General features: G+C 51.7%; 1 long non-coding RNA gene across 1 annotated transcript; it reads right to left on the bottom strand.

The window, feature by feature from the left end:
- Positions 1-10,040: 10,040 nt before the first annotated feature.
- Positions 10,041-11,169, bottom strand: LOC309346218. Its single transcript, XR_014158483.1, has 2 exons — positions 10,932-11,169; positions 10,041-10,390 (listed from the first exon to the last, which is right to left on the bottom strand). It is a non-coding gene; the product is annotated as an uncharacterized lncRNA (long non-coding RNA).
- Between the last annotated feature and the right edge of the window lie 1,127 nt (positions 11,170-12,296).

Below are 12,296 nucleotides of genomic sequence, written 5' to 3'. Positions count from 1 at the left end.
AGAAACCCAAAAACCTTTTCAGTATACGAAGAATCTTCCCTATGCATATAACCCACAACTCCTTCAGGTATCCTAATTGACCTAGGGTTTCCCTGGGCGTGGCTTTTTCCCTTGAGCTTTCCTAACTCCACATCTGGCTGGTCTCACCCTGAGACAGGCTGTGAATAGATGAGCAACTCTGAAAAAGGGGCACTCATGCCTAGCTTAGGCTTGTCTGGGCAGTAAGTGCCTGTTGTCAGTTCTATCCCCAAATATGGTAAGTGCATGAGACATAAAATGGAGCCATCAGTCAGAAACCCTTTTCCTCATTGCAATGTAGGCTCAATAGCCACTCACTTATGAAAAGCCTCATCATAGGCTTGCCACATTTCCACCCCGGTGAACCCTATAAATCAAAACTAAAGATTTGCAAAGAATAGGGGCTATTTGCTACTGGTGGATGCTAATGGATGAAGGCCGGGCATCCCAGTTATCTCTGCAGACCAGGTGACTGGTCACATTCACCCCCCACCCACCCCTGAGCCCCACAATTAATTCCAATCTGAAGCAGGCATACAGGGCAATTTCCCTTCCCCACTTAGGTTCATCAGACCATTCCTCAATTTTTCTATGTCTGAAGTACATCCCCTTAAGGAGAAGAACTCAGCCAGCTATAAAAACAGTCAGAATCTGGCCAGAGGGTGCTTTCAGTCAGCTCCAGGATTGTTTTGAAAGCACTGATTGAGAGTGTTTGAACAACAAGATCTGCACAGATACACAGACGCTGTACTTTCCTATATCAAAGTGTGCACCGATAATGTAACAACGGAGAGGTGCATTAGAGTTTATGGGAACACCAAACCCTGGATGACTGCTGAAGTAAGGATACTTTTGAAAGCTCAGGATAATGCCTTCAAGGCAGGGAACATTGACATATACAGAGAGGCAAGAACAAAGCTCAGGAAAAGCATTAAGGCAGCAAAACAACAATATACAGTGGTACCTCGGGTTAAGAACTTAATTTGTTCTGGAGGTCTGTTCTTAACCTGAAACTGTACTTAACCTGAAGCACCACTTTAGCTAATGGGGCCTCCTGCTGCCAATGCGCTGCCACTGCACGATTTCTGTTCTCATCCTGAAGCAAAGTTCTTAACCCGAGGTAATATTTCTGGGTTAGCAGAGTCTGTAACCTGAAGCGAGGTACCACTGTAAGCTTAAAGTGGAGAATTGCCTAGCTGATAACAACACGAAACAAGTGTGGCAGAGAGTGCAGCACCCAACCAACTACAAGGGCAATACGAGGAACACGGTTAAGGCTGATGATGTGTTAGCAGAGGACCTGAACGTCTTCTTTGCCCACTATGAGGTAGAAAGATCAAGTATCATGGCTTCTGCCCGCCAGCCTATAAACTCTCAGCAGCTTATTCTATATGATCATGTCCATTAAACTTTAATTAGTTTAATGTTAAGTAAACGTCCAGTGCGCTTCCAACACCATAAATCTTATCTCAGCAGAGAATTTCGTGCAGCGGCTGAAGAAGGCAGGAGAGTCAGTACCTTTCAATGAAGAATCCTGGAGCAAGCACTTTGGAACTCAGGGAAAAACTTTATTTACAAAAGAAAAACCCTGGCGATAAAGCACACATGCTTTTATCTCCGGCATAAAGAAAACTTTACTCTAAACCAGGGGTCTGCAACCTTTAAGACAAAAAGAGCCACTTGGACCCGTTTCCGAAGAAAAACAACAACTGGGAGCTGCAAAAACATTGCAACATTTAAAACAAATATAACACTGTATATATTGTTTCTTGCCTTAATGCTATATATACAGGATCGTGCAGTCAGCTGTCAATCTCAAGAAAAAAGGACAAATTAATAGCTAATTAAAATATTTAATTTACAACCAGGTAACCAGGTTAATGGGACTTTTGCTCCTGAACCTCAGTGCTCAGTGTCTGCACATCAGGGCTGTAAGACGTCACCTTCATTTTCACACAGGCTTGCAAGCTGTCATCTGTGAGGCGTGATCGATGTTTGTTTTTAATATAGTTCATGTTGGAGAAGACCTGCTCACATACATATGTGGAACCGAAGATCGACAGGACTCCAAATGCATACATTTTCATGTTTATATAAGTGTTGGGGATGGCATTCCATGTTTCGAATACAAGTTTGTCCTGTTTGGGAAGGTTTTCAATATCACTCCATTTATGATTCTAAGCCAGAATGGCCTTCTGACGGGCAACATCCTCAAGAGTAGCGGTCAAGCATTTGAACTTGGACACCCATATATATATCTTTGTCGGCTATATCGGCCAGTTCCAGCTCAAGATCAGGTTGACTTACACCTGGAAATGCAGTCATATTCAATAGGGATGGATCGATCGCCAGGGGAGTGACAGGGAAGGATAATGTGTTTTTTTCCTCTCTGAAACCACAGAATCGTTTCCCAAATGAACTTTGCATTGCGGTGATTGCAGACTTGAAATATTCCAAATTTATCGTATCATGACTTTGTTTGAACTCTCTCAAAGAGGGAAAGTAAGACAGTGTACCTCTCTGGAAATCTTTGACAAACACTGTCAACTTGCGCTTGAATGCCAAAACCTCCTCCAGCATGTGCAGGGCTGTGCCTCCTTTCCCCTGAAGGGTTGTATTTAGCGTGTTTAGATGGGCTGTCATGTCTACCATAAAATGTAATTTTTCCAGCCACTCTGGCTGTTCCAGCTCAGCAAAGGTAAGCTCTTTGCTGGCCAGGAAGGTTTTTACTTCTTCCAAACATGTGACAAAGCGTTTTAGCACCTCGCCTCTGGACAACCACCGGACCTTGTTGTGGAGCAGGAGGTCCGAATATGTGCTTTCCACCTCATCCAATAGCAAATGAAACTGGTGGTGGTTTAAACCCTTTGCCATTATCTTATTAACAATCTGAATGACCACATCCATCACTTTTGTGCATTCGGGGGGAAATGTTTGAGCACACAATGCCTCTTGGTGCAGGATGCAATGAAATGACAGCAGCGTTCTACCCAGTGCCTTCTGCAGTAGAGCCACAAAGCCCTTCTGTGCTCCTCTCATGCTCGGTGCCCCATCAGTAGCCACTGAGACCAGGTGGTTGGTGTTTATTTTTTTAGCACTTAAAAAGTCCAGAACAGCCTTACAGATATCCTCACCCCTTGTTTGGTCTTTTAGTGGTATGAGCTCAATCAGTTCTTCCTGTGGCCCAAAAGAGTTCACATATTGGCAGAACAGCGCTATTTGTTCAATATCACCTTTATCTTGGGGCTCATCACAGGCGATGGAGTACGCCACAGCTGAATTAATGTCTTGAATTTGCTGTTTGCTAATGTTTTCTGCCATTTTTAGGGTTCTGCCTTTAACAGTCTTCACAGACAGAGGCATGTTGTCAGGTCTGCCTCTAGATCCCATCTCACAGAGGACCAACACCCGGTGGATATAATATACAAAAGTCTTTATTGAAGTTTAGTTTCCATTTCAAAGCCCTGGGCGCGCAGACCCACGTCTCGACGCTAGACCGGCTAAGTCCCCTCTGACTCACTGCTCCTCCCACACCAGTTTAAGATCCTAGCCCGGCTCCACCTCCTACGCTGTTCTTTCCTTCGCTGGGTCCTTCTGCCCTCTGGGGTTTCCTCCTTCCTGGACTCCTCTGACGCTGACCCCCCTTGGTCTTCCCCTTCCTTCCGGCGGGCTTTAGGACCTGGCTCCCTACCCGGGCTCCCTGCTGTGCCGCTCGCCTGTACATTTGAACTTGGCACGCGCGCCCAGCCGGTAACCTTCCTCCTGACCGTTTCCCCGCTTCCTGATGTGGGCGTGACCAAACCTGACTCCTCTCCTCCCGCTGGTGGTGAGAGCACTGGTCCCGATTCCTGGGACTCCCCCTCCCCACTGCGCTCTGGTGGGGAAGTTGGTCCTGATTTCCAACTGCTGCTCAGGGACTCTCCGCTGGCCCCTTCCTCCTGGGGCTTCCCCCCTGGAACCCCCCTCGCTCTGGCCATCGGCGCTCCCTTCTGTGAGTCCTCCGATTCGCTGGAGAGGCTTGTGGAATAACTCTTTCCACTGTCACTGCCTGCGCCCCCCTCGGACGACTCCTCCTCACTCTCCATTTGCTCCCCCTCCTGTGTCTCTCCTTCTGAACCCCTGACATCCATCCCCCCCTCGAAGCCCCTCTTCCCCCCTCCCCCTCTTCAGGTGCGGGTTCCGGGTGCTCCAGTGTTGTGGGGGTAATTTCAGGATACAGTTCGTCCCCCGAGGCGTGCAGCCAGCGGGATAAGTCTGGGAAGTCCTCCATGGGCTCGTCGGCGGCGATTTCCTCCGCTTCCATCTACTGGGCGGTGTGTTCGAAATCTGAAGCCGCCCCCAAATCACCCAAGACCCCCTCTCCCTCTGTCGCCTGAGGTGACTCCACTTCCCAGGGTCCCTTCGGCATGTCTCTGCGCCAGCCCACTTCGGGTTGGTCCTCCCACCAATAAGATCTCCCCGTGCCAAACCCTGAGAGTGATCCCTCGATTCCTCAGCTGAAGAGAAACCCCGGAAAGTGCTGGCTGAGAGTGTGGGTGTGAACAGACAGTCGTCAAAAAAGCCCGCCGGCATGGGCTTGTGCGGGAAAAGTGTATGGAATTCTTCCTTGAGCCACTGCTCCTCCAATGCGTAATCCTGCACTCACCTGTTGGCGCTGGCCGGGGTGTCCTCTGTGGCGAGAAGATATTCGATCCCGTCCTCCCCCCACCTTGAGTCTAAAATCTCCATGGCTTCATTGAGTGGCTCCCCTCTCGGCGACCCCCCCTTTTTGGGCGCTTCCCTGAGCGGTTCTGGCGCCGTCCCTGGTGCCTGAAACCTGTGGGGCTCTCTGTAGGGTGTGAGTACTGATCTATGAAAGACCGGGTGCATTCTGGACCCCTCCGGGAGTGTCAACCGGAAGGCCACTGGGTTGATCTGCGCCTCTACTTGGTACGGCCCTAGCTGCTTCTGCCCCAGCTTCTTCTTGGCCAGCGATCTGGCTGGAACTGCCTGGGCTGCTAACCACACCCAGTCTCCTACCCGGATGTCTTCCCCCACTCTCCTGTGTCGGTCTGCCTGCACTTTGTAAGCCTGTTTCGCCACCTCTAACTGCCTCCTGAGCTGCTCGTGGATCTCCTGCAACTCCGCTGCCACGGCCTCTGCTCCCTGCGGCTCCCCTGCCTTCACCTTCTCCAAACCCGGGAAGGTTCTGGGATGCCGCCCATTGTTGGCGAAAAACGGCGTCACCCCCGTGGACGCGTGCTTCGTGTTGTTGTAGGCAAACTCGGCCAACGGTAGATAGTCCACCCAGGTCGAGGGCTGCTGGTTCGCGTAGCATCTCAGGTACTGCTGCATAATGGCGTTGACTCTCTCCGCCTGCCCGTTGGTCTGCGGGTGTCGCGCCGACGCCAGGCTGACCTTGACGTTCAGGAAACCCATCAGCTTTTGCCAGAAGTTGGATATGAACTGGCGCCCCCTGTCGGACAGGATGGACCGTGGCAGGCCGTGCACCTTGAACACGTGGTCTATAAACAGCTTGGCGGTCTGCTCGGCTGTAGCCACCTTCGCGCAAGGAATGAAGTGGGCCATCTTGGTGAACAAGTCTACTACCACGAGTACTGCGGTCTTGCCCCTCGAACTGGGCAGATCTGTGACAAAGTCCAGGGCCACCCTCTCCCACGGTTCGAACGGTGTCTGCAGCGGTTCCAACAGGCCTGCCGGCGGCTGGTGTACTGGCTTGGCCCTTTGGCAGGTGTCGCACCTATTGACGTATTCCGCGACATCCCCTCTCATCTTGGGCCACCAAAAGTCTCTGGCTACTAAGTCCACCGTCTTCTCCTTGCCGAAGTATCCCGCGCTGGGTGCGTCGTGCATCTGTTGTAGGACTTTCACTCGGAGGTTGTCTCCCGGTACGTAGAGGGCTCCTTTGTGGATGAGCAGGCCGTCGCGTATTTGGAAGTCGTCGTCCCTCGCCATGCCGCTACGGACCTCCTCCATCTTGGCTCGCGCGAAGGAGTCCGTCTGCAGCGCGCGCCGCACTGCGTCCAGGTCCACCGTGGCTGACGCGCATGCCCACGCCTTCGGTGCGAACATGTGCTTGGCCGCCGCCGGTGCCTCTTCCTCGAGATACTGCGGTTTCCTGGACAGCGCGTCCGCCATGATGTTGTTGTTTCCAGGGATGTATTCTATTCTGAAGTCGAAATCTGCAAAGAACTCCGCCCAGCGGATGTGTCTCTGGTTCAGGAACCTCGCCGTGCGCCAGTACTCCAAGTTTTTATGGTCTGTACGGACCTGCACCGTGTGTTTGGCTCCGATGAGGAAGTGCCGCCACGCCTTGAAGGCTGCATGTATGGCCAGTAACTCCCTGTCCCAGATGGTGTAGTTCTGCTCCGACTTGCTGAGTTTTCTGGAGTAGAATGCGCACGGCCTCCAGTCCCCCTGGTGGTCTTGCTGCAACAGGACGGCCCCCACGGCCCTGTCTGAGGCGTCCGTCTCCACTCTCATGGGCCTGCTGGGGTTCACGTGTAGCAGGTGTTCCTCGGACGCGAAGAGATTCTTGAGCTTTTGAAAGGACTGCTCTGCCTGCTCCGTCCAGATGAATTTCTTCTTCTTGGCACTGAGGGTGTCAGTGATGGCCGCTGTCTGCATGGCGAAACCTTTGATGAACTTGCGATAAAAGTTGGCAAAGCCGACAAACCTCTGGACTTCCTTCCGATTGCGTGGGCTCTTCCAGTCCAGCACTGCACGTACCTTGGTACTGTCCATGGCGAGTCCCTTGTCGGACAGTTTGTAGCCCAGGAAGTCCACCTCCGTCTTGTCGAACTGGCACTTCTCCAGCTTGGCATAAAGCCTGTGCTCCCGCAGCTGTTGCAGGACCTCCCTGACATCTCTCTCGTGAGCCTCCGGCGACTCCGAGAAGATGAGGATGTCGTCCAGGAAGCAGACGCACTTCTTGTAGAGAAGACCCGCCAAGACATGATGCATGAATGCTTGAAAACAGTGGGAGCCATTTTGTAATCCAAAAGGCATAACTCTATACTCATAGGTGCCCAGCGGCGTAAACATGGCCGTTTTCCACTCGTCACCTTCGCGCACGCGAATGAGATTGTACGCTCCCCGCAGATCCAACTTGGTAAAGATGCGACCCTTCCTCACCGTCGCCAGCAGGTCATCGATCTTGGGCATAGGGAAGGCTGAGGGCTTGGTCTTCGAGTTTAAGACGCGAAAGTCCACGACCAGCCTCTTCTGGGGCGTGTCCCATTTCTTTACAAAAAATACAGGACTGCCCCCCACCGCCTTGGACTCTCGGATGAATCCCCGCTTCAAGTTGTGATCTATGAACTCCCTGAGCTCCTGCAATTCATCCTCCGACATGGAATACAGTTTCCCCGTCGGGAGCGTCGCCCCCGGCAGGAGGTCAATCTTGCAGTCGTAGGGTCTGTGGGGAGGCAGCTTGTCCGCTTCTTTCTCGCAGAAGACCTCCAAAAACTCTTTGTACTTGTTAGGTACTGCTTGCAGGATGCCCAAGTTCAGCTGTGGTCCATCCTCATGCCCCTCATCTTCCAAGTCAGGCAGGATGCAGTGTTCTGCGCAGTAGGAGGAGCCGAAGGTTAGTTGACGCTGGTACCAAGCTAATGCCGGGCTGTGCCTATCCAGCCAACTCATGCCCAACACTATGGGCGTGTCTGACAGGCGGGTGACGTTGAAGCTGATGACTTCGCGGTGATTACCAATGCGCATCACCATTGGCGGCGTCTGCTGTAGCACTTGCCCTCCCAGTAGCTCCCTGCCGTCCACCGTGACGACGTTCAGAGGTACCGTCGCTGGCAGAATGGCTATGCCATGTTGCTGGATGAACTCCATGCCTATAAAATCTTCATTGCTCCCAGAGTCAATGGAAATGGGGACTTCCATGGTGAGCCCATTTGGAAGCTCGAGGGATGCAGTGAGCTGCACCACTGGTTTGGGTGGGAGGGGGTCTGTGGGCTGTAAGATGCCTGGGGACTGCTTCACTGATACGTCTGGCTGGGCCCCAGTGGCTCCACTTCCAGCCAGACAGTGCCGTTTCCCTGCTGTGGTGCAGTCTGCTGAACTGATTCTGTTACTGTTGCTGAGGCTGCAGTGTGCTTGTGGATCCTCCGGGGACACTCTTTCGCCATGTGTTGAGCACTGTCACAGATGTAGCACTTCCTGGTCCCTCTAGGAGGCTTCATTTTGACTGCTCCCGGCGTTAGGGCTCCGGCTGCGGACTGAGCCTTAGCACCACCTATCTCCATCGGCTCCTCTCCCTCTCCCAGCAGAGGCATGGATCGAGCGCGCGCCGCTTCCTTGGGAAAGGGGGGCGGTCCTCTCGCTGGCGTGCGTCCCCAATGCCCTTCCTCCTTGTCCCAAGGGCGTCCTTCCAGCTTAACCCCCATCGTGAGTGCCCTTTCCACAACGTCTTTGGTGGTATGGGGTCTCTCTCCCCTTGCAATTTCGTCTTTTACAGCTCCATTCAGCCCTTCCCAGAAAAGGTCTCTGACTGCAGCTGAATCTTTTTCCCATCCCAGCGCATTCACCAATGCAAAAAAGCGGGAATGATACTGCCTCACAGTGGCTCTCCCTTGTTTCAGCCCATGTATCTCTTTTCTGGCGATATCAATGTCTATTGTTGATAAAAAACACGAATCCATCGCTTTAATGAAGGCATCCGCACTTCGGAGCGCCGGATCCTTATCTCTCCACAGATTGCGCAGCCACGCTTTAGCTTCTCCATGCAAATGAGATAATATAAATCCCACCCTCTCCTGCTCATCTCTAAAGTCTTTATCCAGCAATTGCAGCGCAAACAGCACGTCTGCTCGGAAGTTAGGGTACTGCTGCAAATTCCCATCGAAATGAGACACAAGGCTGCCCCCTCTCTTCCCCAGCCCAATCCCCTCTGGCTTTGGGGGGGGGGTGCCCCTGCTTTGTAAGCGCTTCCAACCTGGCTTGGAGATCCTTGCAGGCAGCAGCTGCTTCGTCTTTCCTCTTCCTAGATGCGAGTATCTCCTCGTTGAGTCGCGTCACTGCATTTTGCAGGGCTACCATTTGCTGTTCGGTAGTCATCTTGCCTTGCTTTTGTGAGCTCGTTAAGCACCAATCTTCGCCCCTCGCTGTGAGGTTCTTGGTGAAAGAGGAGAGGGGACTTACTGTCAGGTCTGCCTCTAGATCCCATCTCACAGAGGACCAACGCCCGGTGGATATAATATACAAAGTCTTTATTGAAGTTTAGTTTCCATTTCAAAGCTCTGGGCGCGCAGACCCATGTCTCGACGCTAGACCGGCTAAGTCCCCTCTGACTCACTGCTCCTCCCACACCAGTTTAAGATCCTAGCCCGGCTCCACCTCCTACGCTGTTCTTTCCTTCGCTGGGTCCTTCTGCCCTCTGGGGTTTCCTCCTTCCTGGACTCCTCTGACGCTGACCCCCCTTGGTCTTCCCCTTCCTTCCGGCGGGCTTTAGGACCTGGCTCCCTACCCGGGCTCCCTGCTGTGCCACTCGCCTGTACATTTGAACTTGGCACGCGCGCCCAGCCGGTAACCTTCCTCCTGACCGTTTCCCCGCTTCCTGATGTGGGCGTGACCAAACCTGACTCCTCTCCTCCCGCTGGTGGTGAGAGCACTGGTCCCGATTCCTGGGACTCCCCCTCCCCACTGCGCTCTGGTGGGGAAGCTGGTCCTGATTTCCAACTGCTGCTCAGGGACTCCCCGCTGGCCCCTTCCTCCTGGGGCTTCCCCCCTGGAACCCCCCTCGCTCTGGCCATCGGCGCTCCCTTCTGTGAGTCCTCCGATTCGCTGGAGAGGCTTGTGGAATAACTCTTTCCACTGTCACTGCCTGCGCCCCCCTCGGACGACTCCTCCTCACTCTCCATTTGCTCCCCCTCCTGTGTCTCTCCTTCTGAACCCCTGACACATGTCTTTGATTTTCTGCACAATTTCATTCTTGTTTTTGAAGTCCATGTATAGATGTTCCGAAACCTTAATGAATGCTTCTTTTATATACTCTCCATCTGTGAACGGCTTCCCGTGCTTGACTATTTCCTGAGCGGCTACAAAACTAGCATACGTTGTGGAATTTGCAGACTTCACCCAATTATTGAAATTATTTTTGCTCCTATCAACCTTCCTCATAAGTTCTGCAACGGCTTTTCGTCTCTCATCTCCATCTGGATATTTTTCAGCAAAGGCTGCGTGTTTATTCTGGAAATGTCTTGCAATATTTGACTTTTTGTTGTTTGCAAATTTCTCACCACATATTAAGCATACTGGTAAACCAGTCTTGTCAGTAGAGAATGCAAATGATTCTGTCCATGTATCATTAAACATTCTGTTTTCTTCAGAAATTTTTCTTTTCTTGCCTTTATCCATGGCTGGCCTACCGGGGGTCCAAAACAGGGACGTAATTAGAAATCAGAGGGCTCCATAGCAAAATTTGCTATGCCCGATGTCAGGGAACTGACATCAGAGCGAGAGGCGAAGGGGAGGCTCCCAGATTATGCTGGCGAAAGACCCACCACCAGGGGGAGAAGCAGCTCGGTAGAGGGGGAAGGAAATCAGCGCAACACCAGGGATAAAGGGGGGCAGATGGGGGAAGCGGAGAGAGAGCTCTGGGATTCTTCTCTGGACATCAGTGAGTAGAGCACAGGTCCTCCACTACCCACGCCCTCACAAATTCCACGCGACCGCGACTTGCTATGCCCAATAATCAATGCCCAAAATGCCATAGAAAATTAATCAGGGCCCCAGTGTACCATAAATCATAATCAGTGCCTGATGTAAATAATAATTAATAATGAGGGCCCAATGTCATCCTCGTCATTATAAAAATACCTTTTTTGACACTTTTTATTATTTCTTTGTTTGACCCCTCAGAATTACTCCTCCTCATAGAAATAAACATTACATTAACAAGTTACCTTTTTTTGAGTGTGTGTTCTTCACTCCCCTTCAAAACAGTGACCAGTGTATATGCCCCCTTTCAATGCAGCCTGCTTACAAAGGCGGGACGACAAAGACCAGCAATAAGCTGTTGCATAACGTTCCCCAAGGAAAGCGTTAGCTATTCACCAAACTTTCCCCTGCTTAAGTTTAAAAAGGGGCTTCAAGCAACTAAAAAGGGGCTTCAGGCAACTAACTCCCACGTGGAATTGCCTATAGTAAGATGGGGGCCGCCTCAGAAGACCACATGGGCAGATAAGATGGCTGCTGGGGCGATCCCAGCAACAGCACAGCTGCTTCCGACGCTTTTAAAAGCAGCCGGCAAAACAAGCGTTGGAGCGCCGAAGCCACCTCACCCCCACAAGGAGAATGCTGTGCATGTGACCAAATAGCAAGGACTTACTTTGCTAGAGACAAGCCCCCGACGCTACCACAAGCCTCCCTCTCTTCCGGCCGCCCAGCCTCCCAAGAAAAAACCCCCACTTCAAACGGTCACAAAGCACAAATTCCACGCGACCGCGACTTGATCCGCCCACAACCTGATCCGCCAGGCGCGCCGAGTCCTCCCCAGGAAAGGTAAAATGTGGCGATGAGCTCGCGTAGCGTGCTGGGCTCCCAGCAGCGAATCGACTTGGATAGGCAGCAAGCAATCCAAACGGAGAGGTTTTCGGCGCGATCAAGGCGCCCCCAGTAGATAAGGGAGTGATCCAATCATAAGCGGCTTTTTGCGTGTTTCCGCCCAGAAAATGCGCCTCCTCCCCTCGCCTCCACCCCGGAGCCGCAGCAAAGGCGTTAAAGAGCCGCATGCGGCTCTGGAGCCGCAGGTTGCCGACCCCCGCTCTAAATTTAACTCATATCAGCAAACACGCCCATGGCCACAAACTGAGTCTGCGAGTCAGGTCAAGGGGGGGGGGAGAGAGAAAGACACACGGGTGAACTGACTATTTATACAAACTAACTCACATTCCTGGGTGCTTAATGACTTCCAGCTGCTCAGTGATTAGAGCGACTTGTTACCTCTTAACCCTTTAGTACCAACACCCCCTCTCGCTCGTAACACTGAGCTGTACCAACCTTAATTCAAATTTAAACCTGAACAGAAATATTTATGAGATTGCGGACTCAAAGCTTTTGTAAAACCATCTGCGAGATTTTCTTTGCTTGGACAATACTTTAGTTCAATTAAACCTTGTTTTACACTTTGGCATACATTTTGATAACGGATATCCAAGTGTTTTGTGAGTGCCTTGAATTGACCTGATTTAGCTAGTTTAATACAAGGTTGATTGTCTTCCCACACTCTGATAGGTAGGGAACATTCTCCAAACAATTCTTGTACCAGT

Source organism: Podarcis erhardii, assembly GCF_964252035.2.
Source record: "Podarcis erhardii genome assembly, chromosome: 7".
Classification (NCBI taxonomy): domain Eukaryota; kingdom Metazoa; phylum Chordata; class Lepidosauria; order Squamata; family Lacertidae; genus Podarcis; species Podarcis erhardii.
Note: the sequence above shows the minus strand (reverse complement) of the source record. Positions and strands in the feature narration are given on the sequence as shown.